The following is a 24,841-nucleotide window of genomic DNA, read 5'->3' as shown; positions in this document are numbered from 1 at the left end:
TTTCATGTAGATAAGGATATCTCCAAAGAAATGGGGGGAATAAAATAATAATAATAATAATAATAATAATAATAATAATAATAATAAAATGGAGGGAATATCCTGGGAAAGCTTAGAAGTAGTGTTCCTAGGAGAAGTTGTAAATGATTCATAAGAAATATTCCATAAATCCAATACTGTACAAATACTGAAGTATGCAACAGATGGAGATGAAAAACAAAGGTGGCATGGAAACCATCATGCAGGTCAGCTTTGCTAGATCTTTGACAAGCAGCTGTGTTGGCTTTATGACTTCTGCCGTTCAGATATGGCTGTGCCACTTCCCCCTATTTTGTTTGTGAAAAAGATTACTGAAAGGACAAAAATCAAATAAGCACAACTCCAAGGATTACTTCCAAATTAATAATCATAGACAAAAGCTCTGTCCTGAAACAAAAGAAGTGAGCAATAGTAAAATCTATTTGTAAGCCCCAAATCCAAGGTGGACTCCAATTGAGCTGAATTAATGGCTATAATTGGTTGATACAAAGTTCACATGTTCATAGCTAGTTCAGGATTGTTCCATAGGTCATGGAGGTGGGAACTAACCTGTGTCCAAGTTATCTTAGAAGCAATTGTATAGAAGTGGAGTGGCATAAAACCATTTAAATTGTGACTGTCAAGAGATAATTAATCTAACCCTAATATTTTGAATTTGATTACCCACAAATAGAACTGTTCCTTTCAAAGTCTTCCCCCTCTCCTCTAAAATTTATTGTCTCTTTTCTAGTCATAACATTTTTTGAGAGCTGATTAACATGCACTATATTATGAACCTGTTGTACTAAGGCAGTTGTACATGCAACAACAGTTCTCATAGTAGTAATAAGTATAGTAATGCCCCAAAATTAAAGCAGTAGTAAATCTTTTAGGCCTATTAAGAACATTAGTAATTTCTTTGATAGCATATACTAAATAGGCTCCTTAGCCATATATCCCAGGTTAAGAAATGAATATTCCAGTCTTTTGTTTATAATAAATGAATGATAAGGGGGGATGTAATCTTCCCACTACTTCCTGCTGAAATTGGGGTATAGCTTGGGACCCAAAAAGCTGGAATATTGACCAAGTCCAGGAAGAGCAGACTGCTTCATTTGTTGTCCAGGCTCTGTAGAACCATCTGAGGCTAGGAACATTCAGGCAACAGTTGGAGTAGACTGTAACCTTTAATTGATTAGAAATCTGTTGAATCAAATATATATTAATGGGAAGAACATGAAGTTAAGAAATTTTGAGGGGGAAATTTTTCTCTTGGATGTATATTTGGAATTTTTAAGTGCACAGTTTTGGCAGAGGAGAAAAGGGAGTTCCAGCATTCAGAGAGAGAGAGAAAGATTGATGTGCCCCTAAAGGAAATAGGCAATTGAGGAAACAAACCATAGATTAATATTACTTTTTCAAGTCTGTCTTGGCCTGTTGGCATTGGTGGGTTTCGCTCCTTTCCAGCCTATAAGAACCTTCCTAAAGTGACAAAAATTTCAGATGATATTTTGTTAGAACAAAATTATGAACCCTTTGAGTTTCAATATAACAGCAGAATAGCAAGAGAAAGAAATCAGAACCATGCTTCATTTTTTATACATACCACAAATTATTTTCTTTTATCATTACTTAAGCCTTTTCATCCTCAGACTATTATCACTTGCATAAAACATTTTTCAAACTAAGCTTTCATGTATGCCAATACCTTAAGTCTACACATCTCACACCTTACAAAAACATTACCCATACTCAAACCTTCATGATTTATTTAAATTTTAGACCTATCTTACACCTGCATACCTTGTATCATTAATTTTCCTTGACCTATGTATCATCTTAAGTTTTTACATCTCAGACCTTACATAAACTTGTGCTTATATATCTTTTTTCTTTTTTCTTTCTTTCTTTCTTTTTTTTTTTTGGTTTTTCGAGACAGGGTTTCTCTGTGTAGCTTTGTGCCTTTCCTGGATCTCGCTCTGTAGACCAGGCTGGCCTTGAATTCACACAGATCTGCCTGCCTCTGCCTCCCGAGTGCTGGGATTAAAGGCATGAACCACCACCGCCCGGCGTGCTTATATATCTTAAGACACCTTTTTATACCTTAAAGTATTTTTTATCCTTATAGTTTCTTTAATTTTATATCTTTTTTCCAGTTATTTATCAGGATATATAGAGGATTGATTACTGAAGTAGTCATTGTAGATTCAGTTCCTTTAAACAAAGGAATAGTAAAAAGTTACTTTGAAATCTGTTTTGTGAGCTATTCTCTATTTGGAATTTAATAGTAAGACAAATTATTTTTAGATCTGGTGACTATAAATGTAATCTAAATGACCCAAAAGTGTAATTTGGACAAAGCCCTGGAAGTAAGAGGCATGCACAGTTTTATCTATAGTGGGAAACTTAAACATTTTATAGGCCAGGGGGCTAAAAAAGGAATTGGTTGTATTAATACTTAGCATGACTACTAAGTATAGATTTAAACATATTAAAGAGTTTGATCATTTTTAAGGTGAATAGTCATTAACTTATATTTTTTAATTATCATTAACTTTTACAATAAGTTAGTAGCTTTTGTAATACTAGGACCTCATGTTCCATCCCTGTTAGGTTACTCTTAAAATAAAGGTTTTGAATTGAAGTTATTTCAGTATTGAAAAAAACATTGTAATCATAAATACAATATATGGGGAGACTGGCAACTTTAATAACACTTTTATAGTGTGCCATGAATGAAAACAGGTACAATAAGGAAATCAAAATAGCTGTTTCATGGGTGAAAGGGGAAAAATTCATTCCAAACTGCCAAGGGGAAAGATTCTCAGGATTAAATGAGAATTGGAGAATGCAGGCAATTTTTAGGAAGAGGTAAGGAAATTAAAGGAGGGAGCTAAGAGGAATTATGAGGAAGCAGAGAGGGTAAGTGTCCTGGTAACAAGAGTTTCAATCAGGGACATCTTCAAATGGACTGAAAGACTTGTCAGATAGAAATATTCCAAATAACAAAGGAGAGGTGTCCCTCTCCATGTGATAGGGGCCAGGTAGAGCTAAAGGAAGCTTCCTGACATACCAGTGTTATTTTTCTAGTAGAAATAAACAGAACAGGGAGCTCCATAGTGACTCTTATCAAGAAGAAGAGAGAAAAATGCTCAGAACATGGAAGGGAGAAAACAGCTGGGGAAATGAGTAAGTAGAATTGTCCCAAGTGTTGGGATTAAGGTAAGGGTAGGGTCACCTTTTAGAATTTAACAGGGAAGCATCTTAAAAGCAGGTCTCCAGACAAAGCTGCTTCACAACCAGTGCTAGACATGCCTAAGAGTCCTGAACTATGATGTTTAAGTCTCTACCTTTTTTTTATTAAGAAGAGGAACAGATGGCATACTCTAAGGTGGAGGCCAATCTTTATTATGATGTTTTGCAGTTTCTTCTTCTAAATCAGAGGCATTATGAGGATCTAAAGACTCCTTAAGAGCATCCTCAGATGTTTCCAAGTCATCATTTAGCAGATCAATTAAATATCCATGCTTTAGTACAGGAGGCTTAGCAGGAGGTATTATAAGAACATAAGTCTTAATAGTTCCATACCTCTTAACAGGAGAAATTTCTTTAGAAGCATTTTCAGGGAGATCTGTCACTGCTTCTTCAGACAGAGTTACATATAAGTCCCCACAAAGTTACTGTTAAAATAGGTATCTTTTCAGGGCAATGTTTAGTGTATCAACAGCATATATCTTTTACAACTTTTTCCCAGACTTGTAAGTCTAAAGTTCCATGGTCTCAAAACCAAGGACTAGTCTTTTACATAAATTCTAAACATTCTGACAAACTGTATTCTTGAACTTTAATGCCTGTCTTTTTTTCTTTGCTTTTCTGTCTTTTTTAAGGGAATTTTTAGGGATAGCAATATACATTTGTCTTTTAGAGGAGTTAGTATGTCCCATTTTTATACTTCTTACTTATACATTTTACTTCTCACTATTCTCACCGAGCTTTTTCTTATACCAGGGGGTCTGTAGTGCCCTTATTGAGATCCTAGATGTGGCAATGATTAGGTGGTTGCCTCTTCTTATGAACAATCCCGAGGAGATGCCTCCATCTTGGACAATCTCCAAGAAGAGCTGCCATTCTACCCTGAACAGTCTTCTTGATATCTCTGTTCCTGACAGGAATTACTGTCTAGAGGGCCAGACTCCAGCAGCACAGAGCTTGAAAGAATCCACAGCATCAGCAGATATTAGACTTTTTTACCTGAGGAGAATAAAACAACTCTCTGGGGCCACAGGAAAAAAAATCTATATAACTTTTTTCTTTATCTTTTATTTTTTTAAATTTGTTCTGTAATGAATCTTTTTTATTTAGACTCATTATGGTCCATAGCTTTTTTAAAGTTCTGTTTTACATGTATAAAGAGTCTATTTTCTTAAACTCTCTATGGCCCATGATTTATTTATCATTCTTTTCTTTTCACCACATTCTAGTTCCTGGTCTATTTCTTATCCAAGGACTCTTGAAAGCCTTTGGGTGATGTCCAATCCTTACCCCACTTAGATTACCTCTGCATGCTCATGTTCCAGGTACCAGTTGCCTGGAGCAATCTCCAGCAGAGCAGAATCCTGCAAGAGGAAGTAAAAAGTTTGTGAGGGAAGAAAGTGAGCCAAGGCATGGCATTCAGAAGAATCTTGCAGTCTGACTGACTAGCAGCCAGAATGCTTCTTTATTTATACAGAATTTAGTAAACAGGAATACATCAGTGATGTTCCAAACATATACCATATCATTTTGCTTTTGGACATATGTTTCATTTCCTTTTGTTCATCTTTCAGTCATCATTAATAAACTGTGACTGAACAGAGTTATCATTTCAAATATTTTCCCTCAAGTTTTGACATCATTAATAAACAGAGTTATCATTCTTACTTATTAACCCCATAACCCAGATTTTAAGTATTTAGAGGCATATGACAGCCGGTTCTGAGGCTGATAGCTTTGGTTGCCTCAATAACACTAGACCAAAACAAAATCTTCAAGCTACCCTGGGCATTTTACCATGTCTCAAGCAGTGTATCATTAACACTTAATGGTCAGAGTGCCCAAGTCTAATCCTCAGGCCAAACCTGATGCAGTTATTATTCAAATTCTAGTATATATCTTTATAGAATTAGTCTATATGTTTAATCCTGGCATTCTCTTGTTCCTTGGTCATATGACTTTACCGTAACTCTGCATGTGCTAACTTTTCTAAGAAAGGAAGGTCCTGACATCTCATATTTTTATTATCTTTCCACTCCATACATTGGTCATCAGTATATCGCTATGTAGGTCTGAGATGTATGCCACAGAATTGTCTGAGTGCACAGTGGGTAGAGGCTTGTAATCTGAACTGTGGCTAACTCCTCTAGCCCACCAAATCTTGTTGACCTCTTTAAGTTTGCTTCCTTTTGAATATCTTGACCTGTGTAAGTACAGGGACAGATGTTTCAAGAATGTCTCATAACCTTATAAATAAACCTCTGGGTTCTTTATGTGTGTCACAACCTCCAAGTCATAGGGAAGACCTTCATGAAACTAAGGATATCTCCCTAGAAGCAGGAAGAACAGAATGTTCAGGACTATCCTGGGGAATCTTAAAAGCAGCATTCCTGGGAGAAGGTATAAATGATTCATAAAAATATTTTCATCAATCAAGTATTTCTAATATTGCACAGATATTAAAAGTCCTTCAAGTACACAACAGGTGGAGATGAAAAACAAAGGTGTCCTGGCAGTCATCATGTGGCTCAGCTTTCCTGGATCTTTTCCATGCGGCTGTGCTGGCTCTATGACTTCTGCCATTCCATTCAGCTGTGCCTGTACCACTAATTCTAGCTCATTCATAACCTCCAAACGGATTTCCATAGTTCCTCCTTCCCTGCACCTGTGCCTGCATTTGTTTAGCTTGTGTGTTTATCTCAGCCATTCTCATTGATGTTTTTAATGTTTATCCCAGAGAGCTAAGAATGTGGAATTTAAAACTTTTCTCTTATATTTATAAAAAATATATTTCTCAGCCATTTGTAATCTTTGAGTATTTACATTAATAGTCTACCATTAAAAATTCTATAATTTTTTGACATAATTTAATTATATTTCTTTTTCTCTCTCCTACTTCCAAACCCTCCCATATGCCTACCTCCCTGATCTCTTTCATTCCATGGCTTCTTTCACCACCAACTGTTATAGCATGGGTATATGTACATACTTAGGCATTCATGGCCGATTTTTTTTTTTTTTTGGTTTTTTGAGACAGGGTTTCTCTGTGTAGCTTTGAACCTTTCCTGGAACTCACTTGGTAGCCCAGGCTGGCCTTGAACTCACAGAGATCCACCTGGCTCTGCCTCCCGAGTGCTGGGATTAAAGGCGTGCGCTACCACCACCCGGCATGGCTGACTTTTTAATTGGATTATTTTATTGTTATTGTTTGGGTTTTTTTGTTTTTGTTTGTTAGCTTTGCTTTATTTTGTTATGTTTTCAAGATATGGTTTCTCTCTGTAGCCCTGTCTGTCTTGGAACTTACTCTGTAGACATGGCTGGCTTTGAACTCAGAGATCTGCATGCCTCTGCCAGCCCCCCCCCCCCCCCCGCAAGTGCTGGGTTTAAAGGCAAGCACTACCACTGGCAAGATGGTTTGTTTTCCTTAATGTTTAGTTTTAGGAGTGCTTTTTATATTTTACAAACTAACTGTCAGATGCATATCTGATAAAGTCTTTTTACAATCCAAAAGTTGTCAATTGAATAATGGTGTTCTTTGCTGTACAGAAACATCAGGTCATCAGGTCACATTTATTAATTGTAGAACATAATGCCTATGATATCATTGTCCTGTTCAGAAAGTCATTTTTACGTCAATGAGTTCAAGTATGTTTCCTGCTTTGTCTTCTTTCATATTCAGGGCATCAGGTCTTAAGTTGCAGTCCTCAATCCATTTACAGTTGAATTTGTGCAGGAAAAGAGGTAAAGATTTAATCTCATCCTTATAAAGGTAAATGTGCAGTTTAATCAGCACCATGTATTGAAAACTCTTTTACATTTTTGTGAACAATAAAATGATTATTTTAGTGTGGGTTATATGTGAATCCTCAACTCTATTTCATTGATCTGTGTTAGAGGTTTTTAATTGGTTAATTAAATAATCATTTTTCCCCAGCCTAATTACACTTTCCCCTTTCTAGCTCCTTTCTTTAAATTCCCTTCCTGAAACCTTCCCTACCCCACTATCTACTCTACTCCTCCTTTCTCTTCAGAAATAAGTAAGGCCTCCCATGTATATCATGCAGCCATGGCATAGCAAGTTGCAGTAAGACTAAACACTTCCTTTCATTTTAAACCTGGAGCAGAAAACCCAGTAAGAAGAAAGGATCCCAAAAGTGAGTAACACAGTCAGAGCTTGCTTCCTCTGTTAAGAATTTGAAAAGAAGACCAACCTACACAACTGTAGCATATGTGCAGGTCAGTCCCATACAAGTATTCTGGTTGTCAGTTCAGTCCCTGTGGGTCCCTATGAGCCCAGGTTAGTTGATTCTGTGGTTTTTCTTGTGGTATCCTTGGCCCCTCTATTTTCTATAATCCTTCCTCTCCCTCTTCCACAGGATTCCCCAATGTCTGCCTATTATTTGGCTGCAGGTCTCTGCATCTATTTCCAGCAGCTGCTGAAGGAAGCCTTCTAGTGTGAATCAATGGGTATATCAGATTATCATTAGGAATCATTTCATCTAGTTTTTTTTTTCTTTTTGACAGTCTTGTTGGATATCACAGACTGGGGGAGGACAGCTCCCATGAACTGCCCCAGGGTTTGTGAATAGAAAACCTCAGAGTAGCTAAGGATTAGGAAAAGTTTCTTATATATCTGAGGGCTAGACTTTTAATACCTGAGGGTATTTAAAATAAGTTTCTATCTATCTGACTGGTAAAATAAGGAAACACACATGCTTTCTGATAATAACTATTTACTTAAGCTTTAGAATGGTTTCTGACTCTTTCTGTCTCCACACAGCTACATATCTCACCACTGCTGTATACACCTACATATCTTTACATACATACATTTTTCACATGGCTACACATCTTTCTTTTACATATATTTCTCTTCTACATCTCTTCTCCATACAGCTTCATCTTTCTTGCCTCCACACAGTTACAAATCTCCACAGCCACAGCTAAACATCTCATTTACATAGCTCTGTCACCATACAGCATTTCACACAGTTCCTAGGCAAGGCTCCTCTATGTAGCAGCAGCTCTTTCACACAGCTTTCTCTCTCATACTCACTAAACACCTTCTTTTACATTACTCACTCACTCTTTTACACACTCCTCTCATGATGATTGATTCTTCATCTCTTACTCACACATACACGTCACTGACATTCTCCAGCAGCTCTCTCATAGCTCTCCACAGCCCTCTTTCTCCACACCTCCACTGCTGCCTCAAGACAAACTCTGGACAATCATAAGGTACATTCTCAGGACCTTACCTGTTTTCAAAACACAAGATAAGTCACGTAGTTTCTCTCAGGCTAGTAATGTCACATTGACTTATGCACGTAGCTCTAAGTTGGTGAGAGATCCCAGATAGTAATCAATTGGCTGAACCTTGAGCACAGTCAGAGTACATGCAAAAAGAGAGCTACTGCAAGGCGACAGATCTCAATGTAAACAGCCTGGTCTTGATTTAGCAGTATACAACACCTGAGAATTAGTTTCTGTATGTTTTCTACAGGGTCATTTTTTAGTCTATTTTGAATTTGTTCTGAACTCCAACATTAGCTGTCTTTGAGACTGAGACTATCGTTACTTTCCTGTGTCAGTAGAAGAATACTCTGGTATTATTCCTATACATCAGAATTATATAGCTTAAACAGAAATCAACTTCCTGACCATCCACAACTATAAGTGTACCCAAAGAGGAGTGTATTCCCCAGATAAACACCCAAGCAGTTGGAAAACACCCATATTAGTTCTTAGGGAAGCAATGTAGTGGCACATGAGAGAAATTACAGACAGAAAACAACTGGTTTCCACAGCCAGTGACCCGATGGCCTTGCCAGGTAGGGCTCCCCATCAGGTGGGTGTGGTGGGTCAACCTGTTAATCACTAGTTGTCACTGCTGTACATTCTCACAGCCCCCTGCAGTTGGTTCTATCCTAGTTCTCTTGGTTTTTATGCCAATACCATATTGTTTCTATTATTTAGTTCTGTAGTATAACATGAAATATTGGATGGTGGGTACTTCTTGCTCTTTATTGTTCAGGACTTTTTCTTCTACATTTAGTATTTTGCATTTCCACATGAATTTACAATTTATGCTTTCCAATTATGTGAAAGTTTTTGCTGGGATTTTGATGGTGATTACATTGAATCGGTTAGTTGCTTTCATTTAAGATGGCCATTTTCATAATAATAATACTGGCAATCTATAACCATGAAATACATATCAGTTTCTGGTTCTTCTTAATTTGACTTTTCCAGTTTCTTAAAGTTTATCTGTGGACATTGCATATGTGTGCATGTACTATTTGATGTTTGTGTGTTTGTGTGTGTGTGTGTGTGTGTGTGTGTGTGTGTGTGTGTGTGTGTGTGTGTGTATTATGGCCAGATTGCAGGGACTCCCAAAAAATGACCAGAGACCAAATCCCATATATAAATGCAAAGAGCCTTTATTTTCAAGATCAATGGCTTGGTCTCTCTGTCTGTCTGAGGAAGAGGTGAGAGCAGAGAGCCCTGAGCTCAGGTGGTATAGAGTTTTTATCATAGTAGTGCTTACAGTGAGGGAATTTCAGGGTTCAGGACCCTGATTGGCTGACATTTATATAGGGGTATCAGTAAAACAAAAATAGGTGTGTTCTAGACTCAGAGACATCTGGCCACTTTATCTAATTGTTGTAATGTTTCAGATGTCAGGTACTTCTCCTTAGATGAAGGCCTTCCCTGGGTGGGGCCAGGTTATGGATTTTCCTTGGTCTGGGTGTTGCCTGTCAGTAAGCCTGTCACAGAAGCTCTGTCTGGGCCTCAAAGCCTGTCATGGAAGCTGTGTGATCAAGCTGTTTCAGGGCCCATCCACATTACCCCCTTCACAAGTGCCAATGATAGGAGTCAATCATGAGTTCTATGTTGTTGGAGGGCTTCTCTCCAGGTTCCACCAAGCCCCACAGTCCCACAATCCAAGTATAAAATAATCACTCAGATGCTTATATTACTTACAAACTGTATGGCCATGGCAGGCTTCTTGCTAAATGTTCTTATATCTTAAATTAACCCATTTCTATAAATCTATACCTTACCACATGGCTCATGCCTTACCGGCATCTTTACATGTTGCTTGTCCTGGCTCTGGCTGCAGTGTCTCCTCCTCCTTCTTCCTGTTTCCCCAATTCTCCTCTCTCCTAGTCTGGCCTATACTTCCTGTCTGGTCACTGGCCATCAGTGTTTTATTTATATAGAACGATATCCACAGCAGTTCTACCTGTCCAGGGATTCAAGGATATTAGAACCTAAAAACCATTAGCCATTCTTAGACCCATACTTAAACATTTATGACTTTTTTTTTTTTTTTTTTTTGGTTTTTCAAGACAGGGTTTCTCTGTGTAGCTTTGCACCTTTCCTGGGACTCACTTGGTAGTCCAGGCTGGCCTCGAACTCACAGAGATCCGCCCGCCTCTGCCTCCCGAGTGCTGGGATTAAAGGCGTGCGCCACCACCGCCCGGCACGATTTATGACTTATTTTAACTTCTATATTTAAGAATATTTTCTTTAAAATGAGCTAAAATGCTGGCTACAGCCTTGTGGAAGGATCTGGTTGTCTGATGCTGCCAAGCTGACAAAGTTATAGCTAGCCTAGCCGTTAGTAATATCAGAGATCTGAGAAGGATAAATTATATCTGAGTGCAGGCCAAGCAGCTTTGGATTCTATAAATAACAGAAACCAGTCCATACCCAGGTCTCCATAGCATTAGAGGGCACAAGTATCAGAATAGCATCATCTTCTTTGGCGATCAGGCACATAAGGCAAAGTTTTTCCTTTGAAGAAGGACATGGGAAGAATGATCTTACTTTGTCCAGGCAAAAAAAGGGCTGCAATCAATTTCCTGATGTTCTGCTCTTATCCACAGTCAGGGATGGGTCCAGATGGCAGGCTTTGCATTGAGGGCATCTTGCCTTGTGGTCTGTGTAGCCATAATCCAGGGAGAGACATTATGGTGCCCCATATGTAATCTTTTTGGAGTCCTTTGGTCACTGATAGGATCTGGAAGTCTGTCTGATATGATAAGCTTTTAGATCAACATTTTAAATGCCATATTCTGCAGATCTCTGAAGTATAAGGTCTGTCCAGGAATATCTGATTAGACAAAATTTGTTTCTAGTTACTTGTTTCAAGCTTGACTCTGAAAACATATGAAAGAAACTGAATAAAGCTTATTCCTGTAATTAATTACATCAGTACTTAGCTTGACAACAATTAAAGAACTTGATTCTTTATGACTGACTATTTACCTATGTTCTCTAACAGTCTACAATAAGTGGCCTTAAAATTAATGTTTTTAAATTGAAGCTCTTCCAGTATCAAATACAAGTTCAGTAAAGAAACCAAAACAAGATATCAATATAAAACATTTATATGACTCAGTTTATACAAATATCTTAAGCTAACAAATTTAGCAAAGACAAGGAAGCTAGACAACATACTTAAGGCTAAACAGACCTTGAGTAAAGAGAAACATTCTCTAAGTCACTGGTTCTCAACTTTCTCAATGTTTTTCATAACTGCAGTTTTGTCATTGTTGAATATCAATGTAAACATCTGACATGCAGGTGGACCTTGCCTGACCCTGTAAAAAGGATTTTTTAACCTCCAAAGGGTCAAGACTCATGGAGTCAGAAGGTGTTCTAAGCCCTTTGCCTAGGTCATTGTCTTGCTGCATCACAAGAAATGAACATCCCAGTTTCTGGTTAGTATTTGGTGCTTATGGCTGGGACCCTAATTTTTAGCCTTTTATATTAAGTCAAAATATTAACAGTATAGAGCATTTTATAAACTTAAAATGTCCCAAAGCCTTATAAATTTAAATGTTTTGTAAACTTTTCTTAAAAATGTTAAAATCTCTCAAATGTCTTTCTGCAATGTCAACAATAAATTCTCTTATTTTAAGAGGGAGAAAACATGATATAACCACAATCTGTATAAAGTAAAACTAAGCTCCAGAGTGCAAACAATCCAAAAGTTTAATATTTGGGATTCATTCACAATCCTTTTGGTTCTTTTACTTAGAGGCTTGGATCATTTCTTGGGCCCTACCCTTGGCAATATATATATATATATATATATATATATATATATATATATATATATATATATCCTGCCTTCTAGACCTCAGCCTGCTACATTTCCCTGTGGCTGGTGCTTCTGGTGACTATCACCTAGATGACTCTAAAATTACAAAGTTTAGCTGCCAGAGCAAGGTACATTCGTGTATATAAAAGCATTGAGGTGCAGCTTTAATATTTATCAAAAACATTATTTATTGAACACATGTAGCCATCTATTTAAATTGGCTAGAAGCTTACTGTTGAACTCTTGGCAAAGACATAAGTACTTAAGTGTAAATATCTAAGTTAGCTTTTATTTTCTGAATAAATCTTTATAACCTTAGTAAAAGTTGGCTTCCAGCCACATGGCTGCCTATAACATGATCAGGTCACCAGCCAAGATGGAGGAACACCATGTGGTTGCTGTTTAAAACATGTTTTTCTAAACAATAATTGCATACACTTGTACATATATACATACTCACAGTTGGATCAAGTTTCATATACATACACACAATTAAATCTAGCATATATATATATATATATATATATATATATATATATATAGTTTGCAGTGAAGAATCATCAGCTCTTTTTAAAATGAAAACCAACCATAATTAACTTTTAAATTCAATATTTGCAGGTATAAGAAACCACAACAAACATAGTTCATATTTCATCTAACCTTTTATAACCTTCCATGTAAGAAACCATAACAAACATAGTTCACACATGCCCCCTCTGACTTTCTTAACATCCCATGTACCATCAGTCCATTCAGACATTTACTTCCCACAAATTTCTCTCTTCCTTTTTTAAACATAGAAACTCTTAAAGTCTTTCTTGGGATTTCTCTCAGTAGAATAGAATATATTGTAAAGTTGCAATATTTTAAACAGGAACAGAAATACATGCATATACCATAACAAGAATAACTAAATTTGCGTCAATATTGTATCAACATGAAGCATCTTAAACTAGCACTAGTTTTTTTTTGTTTTTGTTTTTGTTTTGAGATAGGTTTTCTCTGTGTAGTTTTGGTGCCTGTCCCAGATTTCATTCACTCTATAGAGCAGGCTAGTCTCAAACTCACAGAGATTTGCCTGGCTCTGCCTCCTGAGTACTGGGATTAAAGGTGTGTCAGCAAATCACAGTCCTGAACCATGGAAATCCCCTCACCCCAACCTCTGCTATGATAAAAGCCCTACACTGCCTGGGCTCAGGGCTCTCTTCTCACCACTACATCTGAGAGACATAGGGATCAAGGCCTGGAGCTTGAAACAAAAGCTCTTTGCTTTTAAATACAGGATTTGATCTTCATGGTGGTCTTTTGGGGGTCCCCAAAATCTGGACATAACAATGGTTTTCTTCACTGCCTGTGCTTGATTGCATTAGCATAACACAGCCAGTAAACCAGGCTGCCATTGAACTCAGATTTTTACTTGCTTCTATCTCTGAGTGCTGGGATTAAAGGTGTGTAACACCACATCTGGACCTAACCTTTTCATTCCTTTTCACTGATAGGAAGCTTAGTTGGGCAGGGACTTGCCCTAAGTTACTATTCCCCTTATTCTGCTTAGCACCAGCCTTTCTTACTATTGATTTTGAGGCAGGGTTTTTCTGTGTAGCCTTTGGAGCCTGTCCTGGAACTCACTCTGTAGACCAGGCTGGCCTCTAATTCACAGAAGTCTACCTGCCTCTGGCTCCCAAGCGCTGGGATTAAAGATATGCAACAACACTAGCTAGCCAGGCTTTTCTTTAAACCATTTCCTTATGTTCCTTTTTTCCACAAACTATACATTTTGTGTTTTTTCTTACTCAGCTTGCTTCTTTTCATTATAGATCTGCATAATACTGGCCAATAATAATTAAGCAACACAATACACATACATATAAAATTATAACATTTAAAGTCCAGTAATAAATAAGAAAATCTTTATCATTTCAATCATTATCATTAATCAAACCATAAACCTCTTGCATGCCCCTCCCCAGTCTCCATTCTTGTTTAAACCTCACTTATTATAGTTTGAAATTAATTGCAAGTTTACAAGTTCCCAAGGAGCTTCTTCATGAACAATTAATTACTGGTAACCCTTCCCTTGGTACCTTATTTCTCCATCCCCATCACTATACTACTTTCTGTCTCAGAATTCCTCTATGTTCATTTCACAAGTATTTTATGACCATTTCTCTCTAAATACATCAATAACTACCAGTGACTAATTTCTAGTTTCCTATTTTCCTCATAGTAAGCACAATTACCATAATGTTTCTAGCTAGGACTCTCATGCAAGAGAAATCATACAGTATTTGTTTTTTATTGGGGGCTGGAAGGAGAGTTACCTCACATAGAGATATTTTGTTCTGTTTTCATGCATTATCCTGTTAATTTCATGATTTTATTTTCTTTGTAGCTGATATAGTCTCTTGAGTAAATATAACGGTCTTGGTATCTATTCCTGTTAAGAGACACAATGACCAAGGCAACTCATATAAAGGAAGCCATTTAATTCAGACTGGCTTACAGGTCAGAGATTTACTCCACTATCATGGTAGGAATCATGGCAATACACACGCAGGTAGGTTCTGGAGAGGTAGCTGAGAGTTCTACATCCAGATCAGCAGGCAGCAGGAAGTAAAAGTAACACTGATCCTGGCTTGAGCATCTGAAACCTCAAACTCCACCCATAGGGACACACTTCTTCCAATAAGTGAAATCCTCACATACTCCAAGGACACACCTCCTAATAGTGCCACTCCCTATGAGCCTATGTGGGCCATTTCCATTCAAAACCCCACATTACATTTCCTGGTTCCCATAGGCTTTGTAACCATATCATAATTTAAAACTGCATCCCAGAAATCCCCATAGTCAGCCAGGTAGTGGTAATGCCCAGCTTTAACCCAGCACTTGGGAGGCAGAAGCAGATGAATCTCAAAGTTTGTGGCCATCCTGGGCTATAGAATTAGTTCCAGGATAGTCAGAGCTATACAGAGAAATCCTGTCTCAAAAAGCAAACAAACAAACAAACAAAAAAGTCCCCATAGTCTATCAAAGTCTCAACAATGACTAAAAGCTTAGTTGCTTTTGAGATTCATTGCACTCTCTTAACTGTAGGTTTCTATGAAATCAAAATTTCAAAGCAGATTGCATACTTCCCCCACACAATGCCACAGGATATACATTACTGTTCCAAAAGGGAGAATTGTGAGGAAATACTAGACCAAAACAAGACTGAAAACCAGTTAGGAAAACTCTAAACTCCACATCTCCATGTCTGAGTCAAGTTTAATACTGCTGGATCTGGAGCATAGCCCCCTAATTCAATTACATCTTCACCATATTGCTGTTTTTGATGTTTCCTTCACTACCTATTCTCAGCTGTATTGGAAACTGCTCTATAGACCAGGCTGGCATTGAACTCAGAGATCCACTTGCTTCTGTCTCTTAGTGCTGGGATTAAAGATGTGTGCCACCATGTCTGGACCTAACCTCTTAGTTCCTTTTCACTGGTTGGAAGCTTAGCTGAGGGGGGCAGGTCTTACCCTGAGGTCACTACTCCCTTTATTCTATTTAGCACCAGGTTTTTCTTTAAAGGAATTCCTGGTGCTGCTTTTCTCTTCAAACTGTATATTTTATTACTCAGCTTGCTTCCTTTCATTATAGATTTTCATAACACTGGTCAGTAATAACTAAGTAGCATAATCAATGCTGGGTAATTTTGAAATGTCCTCTGACAAAGCTGTTCATCCAAACTCTCCAATTTAACCTTACACAGATTTTATTTTGGTAAGGCCAGAAAGTATCTACATTCTTCATGAAAATACAACAAGAATGGTCTATAGAGCATGTATTAATATTCTACTCTGAGACATCTTGATCTGGGCCCTCACAGTTGGAATCACCCTCAGTGCCATGGTCTTCCATGCTCCTATAAATATGGCCCATTAAACTATGCTTAAAGCATTCGACTACTTTCCTAACTCAAAGAGCCAAAGTATACATTCCTCCAAGGAAAAAGAAAAATCATGGTCAGGCCTATTACAGCAGTACCCCCCAGTCTCTGGTACCAACTTCTGACCTAGTTAGGATTTTATTTCTGAGAATACATGTCATAACTCTAGCAACTCTTATACAGGAAAACATTTAATTGGGGCTGACTTATAGTTCAGACGATTAGTCATTTATCATCATGGAAGCATGGTGACACACAGGCAGACACAGTGCTGGAATGGGAGCTGAGAGTTCAATATCTGGATCAGCAGGCAGCAGGAAGAGAAAGGGCCACTGGCCTGGCTTGAGCATCTGAAACCTCAAAGCCCACCCCCAGAGACATGCCGTTTTCATCAAGGCCACACCTACTCTAACAATGCCACACCTCCTAATAATGGAACTCCCTATGAGCCTATGACTGTCATTTTCTTTCATACCACCACAACACCATAAACACTTCTTTTTCAGAAGCATAAATATTTACTTGTAACAAAGAACTTTGTATATAGTGTTGAAAATCTATAACTTCTTCTTATATTCACATTTGCATTTCACCTTATTAAATAAATATTTATAATCATTATTTAATCACATATAGATATGTAAATACAACATTGAGTTCAGTGGCCCTTCAGTATTTTCCACTGTTGGAAACATTCCACTAAATGTTTTTTTGTTTGTTTTTATTTTTGTTTTTTTTTAATATAAAAAGGTTATAATTCCAAGGTCCAGAGTTGTTTCAAACAAATACACATTTTTTAAATAAACACATAAAAAATAATTATAGCTAGTGTGTGTATAATAATTATGTGTGTGTACACACGAGCATGCAAGCATGTGTTCATGTGCATACTCTGCGCATTGGTAGGCCCCGAGTACCCATGTGAAGTAACAGGGCAATATGCAGGTTTTTTCTCTTTCTACTATTCTCAAGATTGCAATTAGCCCTATTTAACCATCTTTATGAGAAGAGAAAGTGAGAAGGAGAGGAAGAGAGATAAAAACAGAGAGACCTAGATCAAGAGAGACATCTTATTTTATATATAAATTATGCATATTTGTTGAGCACAATGTGATGTAGTATATTTGCCTAATTGATTGCTTTCTTAGCAGTTTTGTTACCATATTATCTTCTGAAATAATCATCTCCTTGTGTTGATTAACTTCACAGTTCTCCCCAATTATGGTGGCTGGTGTAGGAAGCTGAAAGCTATCTCTTTAAATACAGGTATAAAGCAGAGCGTGTAGAGGACAAGCAGTAAGCAGGGAGAGCAAACTGGAATTTGCACAACTCTTTTAATGGCAAAGCTCACTCTTTGTCATATAATTCCTCCAGCAAGGCTACACTACCGAAACCTCACTAAACAGAGCCACCACCTGGGAATCGGGTGTTCAAATATCAGAATCTCTAGGGAAATTTTCTCATTCAAACCATTATGCCTGCTCTCATGTTTGCCAAGCCATTTCCACAGTTCTCATATGCTCTAGGACAGTACTATGAACCTTGCTGCTCCATTAAACAAATTGACTGCTAAAAGTCCTAGGGCTGGACAAACAACATCTGGCACCAGTTTGTCTTGTTGCAAGACAGAAATATACACTGCATACTTCGGGTGAGATAAACTGAATAGGACAAACTTAATCTTTAAAAAAATATTTTAAAGGGTCTCATTATATAGTCCTTGCTGACCAGGAACTCACTATGTAGAGCAAGCTATATTTTAAATCACAGAAAGCCTCCTCTGCACCTAGCACTTGGGATTAAAAGCATGTGCTACCACCACAAGCCTCAAACTTAAATTTTATCATCTCTATTATTTAGCATTTATGTTCTCTGTAAACTACTGCCTGGGATTAAAAATCTTCCAGAACCTCACTAGTACAGCCTGTGGCTTTTTTGGTCACATTTTCTCTAGGCATTCAGTGCTCAGTACTAATCTCACCTCATTTGCCTATGAGTGAACCCAGACAGGTACTTTGTCAGCTTGGGACAGTCCATGATACCCCATTGTTAGCTTTGGCACTTTAGGAACCTAGTTTCCATGCTAATCTAAAGCTTTTAAACATAATCACAGATAATAATTTTTGTTCTACTAATTTATACGTACCTTATTCTCATGAAGTTTACATATGCTATCATCCTTAAATCTCTTTTAGGACCCTGAACTAGTTTACATTTTAAACAACTCAAACAGAGACAAGAGACTGCAAGTCTGGTACCAACCACAGTTTACCCTCCCTTCTCTCCTTCTGTTCCTGCCCACCACCTCTTTTGTGCTCCTGTCCCCACACATTCCTCAGAAAATGTTAGGCCTCCCATGGGAGTCAACAAAGCTTGGCATATCAAGTCAAACCAGGACTAAGTTCCTTCCTGCTGCATCAAGTATGAGGGAGATATCCCACAACAGAGAATAGGTTCCAAAAAGTCAGCTCATGTGCCAGGGACAGATACTGTACCCACTGCTCGGTGACCCACAAACAGAACAAGCTACACAACTGTCACCCACATGCAGAGGTTTTAGGTCGGTCCCATGCAGGCTCCCTAGCTGTGGATCTAGAGTCTTTGAGCTCCCATGAGCTCCAGTTAGCTGTCTCTATGTATTTCCCATTGTGATCTTAACCACCAGCCCCCTTGCTTATATAATCCTTCCTCTCTCTATTCAACTGGACTCCTGGCTCTCGGCCCAGTACCTGGCCTTGGACATCTACATCTACTTCCATCACTCACTGGAAAAAGGTTATATGATGACAATTAGGGTAGTCACCAATCTGACTACAGGAGAAGGCCAACTCAGGCACCCTCTCCACATTACCAGGAGTCCTACATGAGGTCATTCCTGTGGGCCTCCAGGAGTATCCCTGATACCAGATGACACTGTCTCTCATGGAAGTTGCTCTATAGATCTGGCTGACCTCAACTCAGGAATTTGCCAGTCTCTGCCTCCTGAGGGCTATTTCTGTTTTGCTTTCAGCATATTGCTGTTTATTTAATTTTATTTATTTATTTTTATTTTACATTCCAACCCCAGTTCCCCCTCCATCTCCTCCTCATGTTACCCTGCCATCTCCCACTTTTAAATATGGCTGTAGTATAACTTGAGATCAAGTATGAGGCTATTTATAGCATTGTTATCAGTGTTCAGCTTTGCTCTTGTTGTCCAGGATCTTTTGTGCTTCTGTAGGAATTATAGGATTTAATTTCAACTTCTGTGAAGAATATCATTGAAATTTTGATGGGAATTGCACTAAATCTATAGATTGCCTATTTCTGTGGTTTAGCTCTTTTTATAATAGTAGTTACTCTAATGCATAACACGAGGATATATCCATCAATTTCATTCTTCAAGATTTAAAATTTTTCATAACAGAGGAACTTCATTTCTATAGTTATGTTTATTCCCAGATTAATTTAAGCAAGTGTTTCTCAAACTGTTGGTCACCACCATTTTGGGCATCAACAATCCTTTCACAGTGGTCAATAAGACTATCATAAAAACACAGGTATTTATACTACGATTCATAACAGTAGCAAAATTGCAAATATAAAGTAGAAACAAAAATAATTTTGTGGTTAGGGATCAGCACAACATGAGGAAGGATATTATAGGGTCATAGCAATAGGAAGGTTGGGAAACGATGATTTAGTTATTACGATTAGGATTACTTTATTATTTTATTTTTCCATTTCTCATCTCTAAATTTCTGTTCCAATTTTTATCATTAATTTCCATCTATTTATGTTGCTTTTGACTGGTTCTTGTGTTTCTACAGGTTTAAGATACATTGTCAAGATGCTGAATATTGTCCTGTACTACAATGCATTTAGTATCCTCCCCTGTTGTCTCCACAACCAAACTCTATTTGTTTTGATGCTTATTTCATTTCTTCACAGAACTCCACATTGAGGAGAACCTTAAGCTGCAGTGCTCATCATCTCTTTTCTTAGATTTCCTCTATAGAGTGTTGACTACTTAGAGGTAATCCTAGTACTATGCTGATGTTCCAATTTATGCCTTCCTATAGATTACACCAAATACATTAGGATATTATGTATATTTTCCACATTTGACTCTTCATCTTTCTCTTTTCCTATATCTCTTGTTTTCTTCTTTCTTGTCTTTCTTAGTTTTCCTGTTTTTGCTGTATGTTGAATGTTAGCTGCAACTATCACAGGTCTCACCCCTATCTTTGTCAAAGCCTAGTCCATACCATATGAAGGATACACAGCCAAGAAATGAAATGAAGAGCCTAGTAGAGCAGTCCTTATGGAGTTTATGCACATGTTAGCATGAAAGTGTTATTTTTGGATCCTAGAAGTAGCTGTCTAGATGACCACCCCAATTATGAACTCATACAACATTTCACTCTTGTTTTTTGAGATACAGCATTCCTGAACGGATGTTCAGGACCCCTACAGGATTAGGATGATCCTGTCTGTGGAGTGAATAATTACCTATAGTAAAAGCTATGCAGGAAATTGCCTGATGGAAAGGCTGCTGCGACACAAGTGACCTTCCGACTTCATCTTCATATATAATCATTCTGCCCTAGAGTCTTTCTGGACAAGAGGTAAGAACGTTTTTTATTCTGCCTACAGCTACTAACCATATTAGGTGACACACTGAGAATCCATTCACATGAGACATAATTTGTTTGCACAGGGTGAATCTCCTAGCATAACTTCCTTGTGGGTTTTAATGAATGCATGTGAGAGGGCGAGGACTTGGGTGTTCCCCTCTGGTTTTCAGTGAATCGGAATATCTCACTTTTGTGGACTCCTTGGACTCCCTCCACACATTGCCAAGAATTATATCCAGTGTTTTATACAAAGTAGTTTAAAAAGTTCTACCACTAAGCTACAAACACAGTTATCATTAACCTAATTTATAACATCTAGATCAAGGGACTTGAAGTGGCATAAACAGAGACATTGTGTGTTTTCTTTCCATAAAATTCAGCATAGTATGTTTAGCCAAGTATCCTTTCACTTTACCTTCACTGTGTAAATGAAACTTTTGAAAAGAATCCCTGTATGCAGAGACTGGTTGGCTGATTAGAATTTCAGTACTGTGGAGACATTGAAATGTTGCAGGTCCAGAGACTAGTTATCTTATCTTGGGCTAAGATCAGCTTTTCAGAACAGGCATTTCTTGACCAAGTTTTGTTATAACTAACAGATTGTCACTAACAAATTAAAAGCAAAACAAAACATAAAATCTTTTAGAATCTGTTAAATTATCAGTCAACTAGCTTCTACCAACCCAAAAATTAATAATGTCATCAGACAGCATGTTAGACATACAGAAAAGGTTCCCCATTTTGATGTATCTGTCTCTCTGATATAACTCCCAAGGTATTTTAAATTTGCCTTGATTTATGACCTTGTTTTGTATAAAATACCTAAAAAAACTCCTTGAAACTGCTTCCATGTTGGAAATGGAATGTGAAATAAACCAAAATCTATGTTTATAAATCATGGTTGGTCATTCAGAATGGATCCAGAATAAACTTCATTTACTCTTTTTGAAGAGAGCTATGGGTTTTGCATTGATACTTGTCAGTAATCAAGATAGTGCCATTGAAAATCATCTGTAATTCTACTTTTAATTTATTCTCTATCATTAATAGCTTTCCTTCCACTGTCACCTTACTTCTATAGGAGGTAGACTGATTACCATGGAGTCCACCATGTTGTTCCATGTCCCACACCACTGCTTAGATCTTAGTTTACATGCTGTACTTTTAAAATACGAGATCATTTATAAGGACAATCCAAGATGCAGGAGGTTTTTGACATCTTTGTAATCAGGAGCAGGATTCAGCCATCAAGCAGACTGACAGTCATACCCTACAGTCATCTTTGCAGCCATCCTCTTTCCCCCTAAATTTCCATGATAACTTGTTTCTAAGTTCTATAAAACCAAACTCTCAACTAGAGTTACCTCAAAACTGCTACTGCTCCAAAGCCTCCTAATTATAGAACCTTAACCCAACATTACCCTTAACCCAACATTTACCCCAACACTGGTTACAAGCATTCAATTCTCTGCTTTGTAGAATTCAGTTTTATACCTCAATCCATGTAAATGAGATCATATAATATTTCAGTATTTATCTCTATCTGAAATATATCAAAACTGCATATGTTTTACATGTGTCTTTAAATTGGTGAAAGGCACAATTATTTTTGAGTGAGAGAACTTGATTTGTAGAAATGGTATCATCATGTTTTATAACTTGGAGTTTTCCTTTCATGAATCCATAAATATAAATTGCAATCTTTCAGATAGTAGTATTTACTGATAGTGTTACTCATATGCCCAGTGATATATTGCTGTGGAATGTTCTGTATGGCAAACGTGTTGCTCTGATTGGTCAATAAATAAAATACTGATTGGCCAGTGGCTAGGCAGGAAGTATAGGTGGGACTAACAGAGAGGAGAAAAGAAAGAACAGGAAGGCAGAAGGAGTCACTGCCAGCAGCCGCCAGGACAAGTAGAATGTGAAAATGCCAGTAAGCCACGAGCCACATGGCAAGGTATAGATTTATGGAAACGGATTAATTTAAGCTATAAGAACAGTTAGCAAGAAGCCTGCCATGGCCATACAGTTTGTAAGCAATATAAGTCTCTGTGTTTACTTGGTTGGGTCTGAGCAACTGTGGGATGGGTGGGTGACAAAGATTTGTCCTGACTGTGGGCAAGGCAGGAAAACTCTAGCTACAATATATTGCCATATATCTGCTGTTTATCTTTTTTCTCTCTTTTTGTTTGGGGGGGGGTGCGGTTTCATGGATCCCAAGTTAACCACCAGATTGCTATGGTAGAGTCTTGAAAATTATTAGGGTATTGCCTTAACAATCTTCTTCCCAGGGGCCCAGAAGAGAAGCTACAAAGAGCATGAATTATTTTGAGAAAAAAATCTAAGTACACCTAGCTCATTTGCCCATCTACTTTATTCCTCTATGATAACATTCTATCTACACAGCTTCAGTTCTGTTCTTATGCCTAGCTCCTATTTGCCTGATTTCACTCTACATGTATCTGCCTTCCCTCTAAGTTCTATCTTAATTTTCTCACCTTAGTTCTGCCCCATCTAGGTTCTCATCTATCTAGTTCTTTCCCTTCTTGTCTCCTCTCCCATCTCCTTCATTCTCATCTTGTTTTTCCTCATCTTGTTCTTCCCTATCTGCTTCTTCCTCATCTTCCATCTTGTTCTCTGGTACTCTCTTGTAGCCCTTCAATCTAGTTCTTCCCCATCTCAGTTCGTTCCTCTCCAGTTCTTTCCTATCTAGTTCTTCCATTCTTCTTTCCTTTCTCTGTCTCACCCTCCCAAATCTTTGAGGTTTACAGTTACATACCCATGTAATAGCAATGCTCTGGGTAAAGCAAGGTCACCAGGATTGAATTCCCTCAAGGTCAAAAGGAGGGTCAATGAAATCCACACAAAAGAGTAGTAATTGCCAGACATCATCTGCAACCCCAAAAAGAAGTGACAAATGAGGAATAGAGTCAACTAAGGGCTGAATTTGGTTTATTTCTGAGCAAGGGGGATTTTAGGTGCTCAACTATATATTCTTAGAAGTGGGTAATTAAAGTGTTAGGAGACTATCAGTGACAAGGGGAAATAAAGCTGCTTTATTTTCCTTTGACCCCTTACCTGTCCATACTATCATGGTGACTGCAGTTTTTTGGCAGGGCGGGGGAGTGCTCTGGATGACTGGGTTTCCTGAGTCTGCTTGATGTACCTGTAAGTAGAATTTAGGTTCTGACTAAATAGTTAAAGGAGGATCTAAAACTGAGATAAGACTTTGGAAAGCACATCATCCAGGCCTTCTCAAACAGATAGTCTGGATGCTTAAGTCTGTTATTAAAGAGTACAGAGGTATCTGTGATAAGATACTTTCTTCCATCCAGGGATGATCCTGGCCAGATGCTGCTAATGATGATTATGACAGAAGGCCTGAAATTAGGGATCCTGGCTGTATTACTGCACAGGAGGTTATCTAAATATTCGATTAGTAGAGGGGAAACACTAGCCAATAAATGATGGAAAAGCTACATAGCACACAAGAAATTCATAATAGGAAATAGCTAATAATCAAATGCCAATATCACCAAGACTCCTTGAGCCTCAGCTTGACCTACAAATGGCCCTGAATTTCTTCCAGGTATTAGCTTGTCATATGAGTTGAAATCCTACTTTCTATTATTGCGGCTTGCAGCAGTGGAGAATAATCTGGATTTTCTGATCCTCCTTCCTCCATGACCTGGATGCTGTTATTACAGGTGTGCGCCTCCATACTCTGTATTATAATATACTGGGAATGGAGCCAGGAAAATACTAGTCAAGCACTTGACAGAGTTTTTTAACAGTCCATTGTTACAGTGTCAGACTTTGAATATCAGTCCTTGTCTTAGACTCTGCAGCACCCACTGTCCCAATCAGAGCCCATTTTGAAAACCATTATTCCTGCAGAAAACT

At 37.9% G+C, this 24,841-nt stretch overlaps 1 long non-coding RNA gene across 5 annotated transcripts in view; it reads left to right on the top strand.

Annotated features, from left to right (window-relative positions):
* Positions 1-24,841, top strand: part of LOC107399731 (uncharacterized) — a 186,050-nt gene that overhangs the window by 72,192 nt on the left and 89,017 nt on the right. For all 5 annotated transcript variants that reach the window (XR_013042045.1, XR_013042042.1, XR_013042043.1 and 2 more), the window contains exons 3-4: positions 20,250-20,334; positions 20,743-20,926. This is a non-coding gene — a long non-coding RNA (uncharacterized LOC107399731). The remainder of the gene's footprint in view (positions 1-20,249; positions 20,335-20,742; positions 20,927-24,841) is intronic.

Source organism: Peromyscus maniculatus, chromosome 1 (genome assembly GCF_049852395.1).
Source record: "Peromyscus maniculatus bairdii isolate BWxNUB_F1_BW_parent chromosome 1, HU_Pman_BW_mat_3.1, whole genome shotgun sequence".
Taxonomy (NCBI): domain Eukaryota; kingdom Metazoa; phylum Chordata; class Mammalia; order Rodentia; family Cricetidae; genus Peromyscus; species Peromyscus maniculatus.
This window is presented reverse-complemented; position numbering and strand designations above follow the sequence as displayed.